The 7,500-nt window shown below is 39.5% G+C and overlaps 1 long non-coding RNA gene across 2 annotated transcripts in view; it reads left to right on the top strand.

Moving 5' to 3' along the window:
- The window catches only part of LOC148398256 (uncharacterized), a 111,502-nt gene that overhangs the window by 79,563 nt on the left and 24,439 nt on the right, over positions 1 to 7,500 (top strand). For both annotated transcript variants that reach the window (XR_015858682.1, XR_015858681.1), the window contains exons 3-4: positions 705 to 851; positions 3,223 to 3,365. This is a non-coding gene — a long non-coding RNA (uncharacterized LOC148398256). The remainder of the gene's footprint in view (positions 1 to 704; positions 852 to 3,222; positions 3,366 to 7,500) is intronic.

Below are 7,500 nucleotides of genomic sequence, written 5' to 3'. Positions count from 1 at the left end.
GGGATGCATGAAATTCACTATGTTGAACAGGGAAGAGTTTCTACTTGGCTTAAGTCACTTCAACTGAAGGGCATAAGATTTGATGCAGCCTAGTTCTGCTCTACTGGTAACTTCCAACACTTTGTGTTCAAAGTTAAGAGAGGATTGGGATCCCCCTCAATCAGAATTCAGTCTCCTTGTGCTGCTATATCAATCTAATCTGCCAAAGGCCTTTGGACTCATTTGTGCTGGCTCATGTAACTTGAAGTACTCCACTATATACTATTAGCAATAGGACCATTTCATTACTTAATCAGAAAATTTAATTTATGTCACGGGCCATCAGCTGATTCACAATAATATCAGCACTTTTCCTTTCTCTGAATGGATGGTGAGAGCAAGCGAGGTAAGAAGAGACTAACAAATAGTCAGTAGAAATATTTGTGTGTGTGGTGTGCTGTGATGGTCATCTCTACTATACCACACGCCATACAGTAAGAGCAACTAATTTCTTTCTTTGTCAAGTGTGGGGTCACCTGCGTTTCCAAAACGTGGTTTAGATATAAAGGTTGTTTAGGCCAATCAAAAATCAAAATCTGCTATATTAGAACTAAGTTATGGATGATACCTGAAGTCATTCATCTTTGCCTTTTATTTTCTGTCTTGTGGACAGAGGTCTTGATGACCTTCCTAATTTTTATTGTCATCACCCTCTTTAATTTCAGAGCTTTAAACAAGGACACTTTTCAACACAAGGTGTGGGCCCACATCACAGACACTAAGGCCCAACGCTTTTAACTTGGACCCACTTGTGTGTCCCACAACATCACAGACCATTTCCTCTGTTCTCTGGCAAACAAGACCACACACAGGTAAACACACTTTCTGCTAGTTAAATGCTGACTTTGATTTGACAATGACTGAGTGAACCCAAGATCAATCACTCTATACTTAATATATTCATACGTACATAAAGTAAGTGTGAGTTGAGCAAGTACATACATATATGTTGCATTGATTAAAAACAGGTCACAAATAAACTACAATCGACGGAGTAAGAATGCTCACTGCACAGACCTATAGCTTGTAGCTATTTAGTCATTTCAAAATAAAAACAGATATCACTGTGAGAATACAATTTTACATTAGCTGAGGTTAGGATAACAAAATAGAGAATTTTGCGTATTTCGTATTACAAGTTAGCCAAGACACAGTCGGGTGATGTAACTATATGTTGTTGGTTTAATAAAATATCTTTATATAAAATGTATTATCATGATTACAACAACAACTGTTTCAGAGTGAAAAGTCGAATTATATTTTTCATCAAAAGTAATGGACAAAAATTTGGCTTCATTTTGCAATAACCTTCCTTCTGGCAAATCATACCCAGTTTATCAGATCAAGGCTTAAAGTTCTTTTTTAAATAGCTGCCATCTGTTTACTCGATCGACACTCTTGGTGCCCTTAGCTGTTTACACATATTCTACAAAGACCTCTGCCAAAGCTCCAAGGCTGTGTCGGGATGCTACAATCCTCCTGGCTTAACAAGGGCCTTGATCAGATTCAGTAACACGCACACAGACACAATGCAGACCGCAAAATGTCCATTATAAATAGATGTGCAAGCAACTCAAATATTGTGTAAGCGCCAAACACAGTGAAAATTATGCACTCGTGCATTAGTTATGGGATCTGTGCATAATCAATGTATTCAACATCTGGACACAAATATACAATATATCCAGACAAGCACTGCCATGTATCATTAGAACTGCTAATTTGCGGAATGATTCATTAGGCACCACCCTCCATCAGCTCCTCCATCATCAGTCTGTCTATCCATCTACTGCTCAGTGGCAGTGATGAGATTCAGTCTGCTAGAAAGCTGTCTTGAACAAGAAATATCGACCGGCAACTGTTTTGGAACAAAAGATTATGTGTGCGGATAATGTGAGGTTCTTGCTGCAGCGATGAACATCTGAGTAATTCATAAAAATCAAGCCAATAAATTCCATTTACGTTTTTGTATGATATACTGTAGTTATGGTCTCTTTCATGAATGTAGTGAAATAATCTTTATTTAAATATTCTCAATTACAAGAATACTTATGCTTATTTAATGTCAATAATAGTTTAATTATTTTCAATAATAAAAATAGAATCATTGTTCCATTATAACCCTGTTGTTACCATCCCTGGCCAGCGGGTGGTGTAAGAACACTATGTGTATTTTACTTAAGCCTCACGTCATTCATATAGTGGAATATATGACTTATCCATATCTGCAGTTTAGATACACAAGACTAAATCAGTATTATGTAAATGGGTTTCCTTAAACGGATTTCCTACAAGTGAAGCTGGTATTGATTGATACCAGCAGCCTCTCCTTTTGGGCACAGCTGTAAAGCAACTTGAAATCTCATCACTGGAGCAAACAGACAGATATGTGTTAATGAACGCACATGTTGCAGTGATCTTAGCTGCTTCTCGGAATGGAAAGCATCAACATTTCTTCTTAACTTGAGGACTTAAGTGGTGTGATGGGAAGGGGGTGTACAGGGCAAAGGTCAAGGGCGGGGTCGCACGGTTTTAAGCTGCTAAGGTCCAACAGGCAGAGGTTATCTGAACCTAATGGACTGGTTAAAAGCAAATACATTTGACAAAGGCAAAAGTCAGTGTTGCATTCAGCCATTCTTGAAGAGCTTGTGAAGACCTGAGTCCTCGTTCTTTCTGCACGTTAGGTAACTATTATAAAATAATGTGTCACTTAGTCTGAATATATGTATTTTTTTGGTATTTGTTACTGTTTACTTTGTTACAATAGATCAATGCGCCCCTGAGACAAGATCCAGTGGTAGCTCTCATGCAACTATTTTCAACATATAAAATACAGCACTCAATACAATTCCTTTAAGATGTTCAGATGTTTGTATGTGCCGTGTGTTTACCATTGTCAGCATAAAGGAAAGTGATGATAGATTTTGGAGCATTCAATTATACAACCCATCACAAACAAACTTCACCATGTAACATGATCCTCAAAGTGAGTGCCTTGAATTCCACATTTGAACTGGTGATGTGCTGCATCCATTTCAGAAAGCAAATATTAGAATGGTGTTTTGATGGGGTTGGAAACTATTACATTGCATAAATTGAGTTAGTGGACCATACACATTAAGCATTTGCAGTGCAAACGTGTGACTGGTTACATGTTCTAATCTTTGCTTTTTCAAATTACAGGAAGGCCGTGTCTCTCTCTCCCTCGGCTCGACACCCAGCAGGCGAGGCACTGCCATCCGCTGTTCCCTTCACAAATCTAAAGTCAAAGGGATGGAGAATCTCTCGAGCTGTGGGACACTGACGTCAACATTTTCATTCTAACAGTTAGTACTATGTTCTTATTAATATCCTCAAAAGATCCAGAGAATATAAAGCAATCCCTGCACTAAGCGATAATGTTGAAAACAATTACCTTTATTCTCTAAGGCAGCGCTGCTTCAAAAACCGACATCAGGATATTGCCACATGGGCTCTGTAACACTTCAGAGAGCCATTGTCAATTACATGCAGACTGCTACAAATGCAAATAATCATCCTTTGTGTGGTCAGGGTGGAAAACGGTAGCAGTAAAATGTTCATTTTCATATATTACAGTCATTCATTAAGATCCTCTTCGTCAAACACCTGTGTAAAATACATACAAAAATCTGATGAGTTTATTAATTGACAGATGTTACATATTTATTGTTGTCAGAGGCCAAAGTTAGCTACTGAAGAATAACTATTTTGCATTGTGTCCTCTTGGCCAAACTGAGTGCCCTGCAGAGGCTGCTGTGAAAGAAATGGCCAGTTTGGCTTTGATTCTGAGGGAAGGTGAGCCACCTCTCTGTGGAGTCCAAATCATCCATCCAGGTGGATGCTGACAGGACTAGATAAGTATCTCACCCTGGGCCAAAATAACACAGTGTCCCATTGAGACCCAATAATTACATGGGCCTACTGCCACACTGGCCCTGATGTATGGCTCCAGATAGCCATCTCACACCCACTAAGCTTGTGCACGGACACACGCGCACACCCCCAGACACACAAACACACACACACGCACACACACACACACACACACACACACACACACACACACACACACACACACACACACACACACACACACAAACTTGCACTTAACACATTTCTTGAATGTGCACACGCTTGTAATCAGTAAAATGGCAAATGACTTCTGTCATGAATATGGAAATTCAAGTGAGGTTATCTTTGTGAAATATGGAATATTGTGCTGCTTCATTTTCTACCAGCATTCATTTTAGTCTTCGAAGATAAAACACAACATATGTTTTTGTCCAGGAACACACTTCACCTAGTGCAACCCTTGGCTTGAACTATGGAATCACCCCTTCTGGAGGAGGGTTATTTAAATCAAGAATGTTCCACAAAATAATTTGTATACAAAATGCCATCCTTCTGTCCTTAAGAAAGAATAAAAAGCATCATAAAAAACATTTCATCAGTCGGTCACAATTTTTTGTTCACCATGGATTTAACTGGTGATAAACGACAATCAACCCTGTCATTGGCCTTTTTCTTTCATTTCCCCCAGATAATTTCGATTGGATTAAAATCCGGACTTTTTGCAGGCTATGACATCGATATTATGGAATCTATATTCGTAAACAGTGCAGCTGCACATGAGGGTAGAAACTGGTGCATCCTGATTTTCATGACAACAGGCCACAACGTTGGGTGTTCCGGTGTACTCAGGCTACTTCAATATGTTGTGGCTAAAAGTGGAATAAACATTTTGCCTGGACCCAGGCGTAGTGAATGTAATGTGATTTTGGTGAATTTCATCACAGTGCAGGCAGACAGATTCTGATGTATTGGCACATGTGTGGTGGATGTACATTGTACTAAATAAGATCCAGTGCATGTATTATGTGAAGGGCTTCCTCCCCTGAAGCCTTTTACAGAATCCCTTAGAGTGAGTACAAGGCCGGGCTATTGTGTAAACTTGCAGGTGATGTGTTCTTGTCTTAAGTTGCCACCCTTCATCTGACGAACCGATATACTAATAGCAGCACATAGGGTCAACAACACCTGATACGGCCGCCTTGAGGCAAGTTCACAGTAGGATGGAGAGTTCACGACATGTCTTGCATTGTGCAATCGTCCCCTGGGTACAACATCTATGATTAATGTTGAGATACAATGATGCGATCGTGTGTCGGGTCACTTCCACATCTACAGCCAGGGCAGTGACTCAAAAGTAAGAGTGATAAAGCCCAACATGTGAGGAGAAAATAAACACAGTCCTCCAGCACAATGTCACATAAGAAGAATCCACTTGGAAGTATGCATCACGTTTTTCTTAAATACTACCAACCCAGAATTTCAACAGCCGTGTTTCACGTTGTTGTTTTATGTGGTAGAAACAACCAACCATTTCCAATAAGAAACAACAATACACAACTAGCTGTGGACAGAGACCATGTTGATGAGACTTGTGCTTGGCTGAGGTGAAACAGTCTTAGGGAACATGTGCAGAAGGAAAGCGGAATCCCCAAAGCCTCCTAGCCACAGAAACAGTCTTCATTAATCTCAGCCACTATGACAGGCCCATTGTGACCTCATAAATAGCCTCTGATACCCCACACTAAAGGGTGGGGATAGGGAACAGATACTATGTTCAACGCTAAGGTGATATTAATCTGCACAACTATGTCTACACAAACAGACATGGTAATATTGTTCCGACTTTTACACAACTAATCTCTAGCCGCTTGCAATCAAGAACTTTGATTTTCAACAAGGTATTGGCACAAACAAGGTAAAGGGGAAAATTAAAGTAATAACTATCAATGCTAATCAGGGTAGGAATAACACTTGTAGACCAAATGCCAAATTGCAAAAAAGAAAGAAGAGTTTTATCAGTGTGAATAAAAATCATTACGTTTTGTCGTAGTAATGTGTGGATTGAAATACAGAAACCTTCATTGCTAGATCTTTACGCTCTTGAATTGATTCTCTTCTGAAAATTAACGATAATGGAAAGTAACACAGCTATTGAGATCTTTATGAAGGTTACATGTTTGATGGGAACTACCTACTTTTTGTTTTTCTTGGGTAGGTTAAGCACGGCAGATCGCCACACCACTCATTAAGTATCACGCATTGTTAGTCTGACTGTGTAATGACATTATTGCAGGGCGACATAAGGTGTTGGGATAGCACAACAAACCTCGTAAAAGTTTTTGTGAAGAGCACGGTGCTGCGGGTAGGCACTCTCTAGGTAGAGATGGACAAATTGTGGCCTTTTAAGTGGCTCAAAGCACCGTGGCTGTTGGAATTGTTCAAATTATAAAATGCAGTACCAACAAATAGCTACACAAGTTCTTGAAATAATATCATGCGTTGGCAGTAAAGCATATAATGAGAATAATTTGGCATTACTCCATGTCTCTTTAGGTCCAATGCAATAATAATAGTCAGACTAATAGGAAAACAACATTGACAGGCTCAAATGACAGGTACAGTACTTAATTAGCATTTTATGGAACATAAAAACTGCAATTTTTAAATGCATTATAAATCGTAACTGGAACGTTTCTTGGCTGTATGTCAGCAGCCTCTGCTGCAACAGTTGTATTACCTCCCACCGTTATTATCTTGCACTTTAATGGGCTGTAACAGCCCATTCCCCCACTAAAGGTCCCCCTTCTGCTTTTTCATCTCCCTCTGCTCAGCATCGCGTTCCTGGCTGTTACACTTCAGCACATGGCAGCCAGCAGGGAAGGACAACCATACCACTGACCCATGAATCTGTCATATCAACATTCTTTTCCTGTCGAAATCCTCTTGTTAGTTCTCTACTTGGTATAACTCAACAACTCTGTATAATTCTTTTTAAACAAAATATTCATCATCTTCCTTTGACCTTAGAAAAGTACAGGACAGCATATTCTGAAAAGTCAACCAATTTATGTGTTGCAGTATCGGACATGACTAAAAAGTCTGTGGCGAGAGTGAAAGTTCAGAGTAGATTGTAGATGAGAATGACAGTGGTGGTTCTTTGTCTCTTGACTTCCAGTTGCTAGTTACATGACTCTTTGAAGCTGGGGAGACGGTTGCTAACTACCGTATTTTCTGGACTATAAGGCGCACATAAAACCCCAAAATCTTCTCAAAAGCCGACAGTGCGCCTTATAGTCCGCTGCGCCTTATATATGGCCTGAAGCATTGTGTCATGAAATCAATCATAAGTGGCCCGCTGAAGACTAAAAATCATGAATCAAAAAGACTATGGATCATTAATTTATGATTATAAAGTAATTTGTTGCATCTGAAGTTGAAATTAAAAAAAATAAAATGGAGAATGATTTGATTTGGATTAAAAATCTGACATGATGCATTAATGGTGCGCCTTATAGACCGGTGCGCCTTATATAAGGACAAAGTTTTAAAATGCGCCATTCATTGAAGGCGCACCTTATAGTCCAGTGG

This window comes from Syngnathus floridae, chromosome 5, assembly GCF_059516105.1.
Source record: "Syngnathus floridae isolate MCC-2025c chromosome 5, RoL_Sflo_1.0, whole genome shotgun sequence".
Taxonomy (NCBI): domain Eukaryota; kingdom Metazoa; phylum Chordata; class Actinopteri; order Syngnathiformes; family Syngnathidae; genus Syngnathus; species Syngnathus floridae.
Note: the sequence above shows the minus strand (reverse complement) of the source record. Positions and strands in the feature narration are given on the sequence as shown.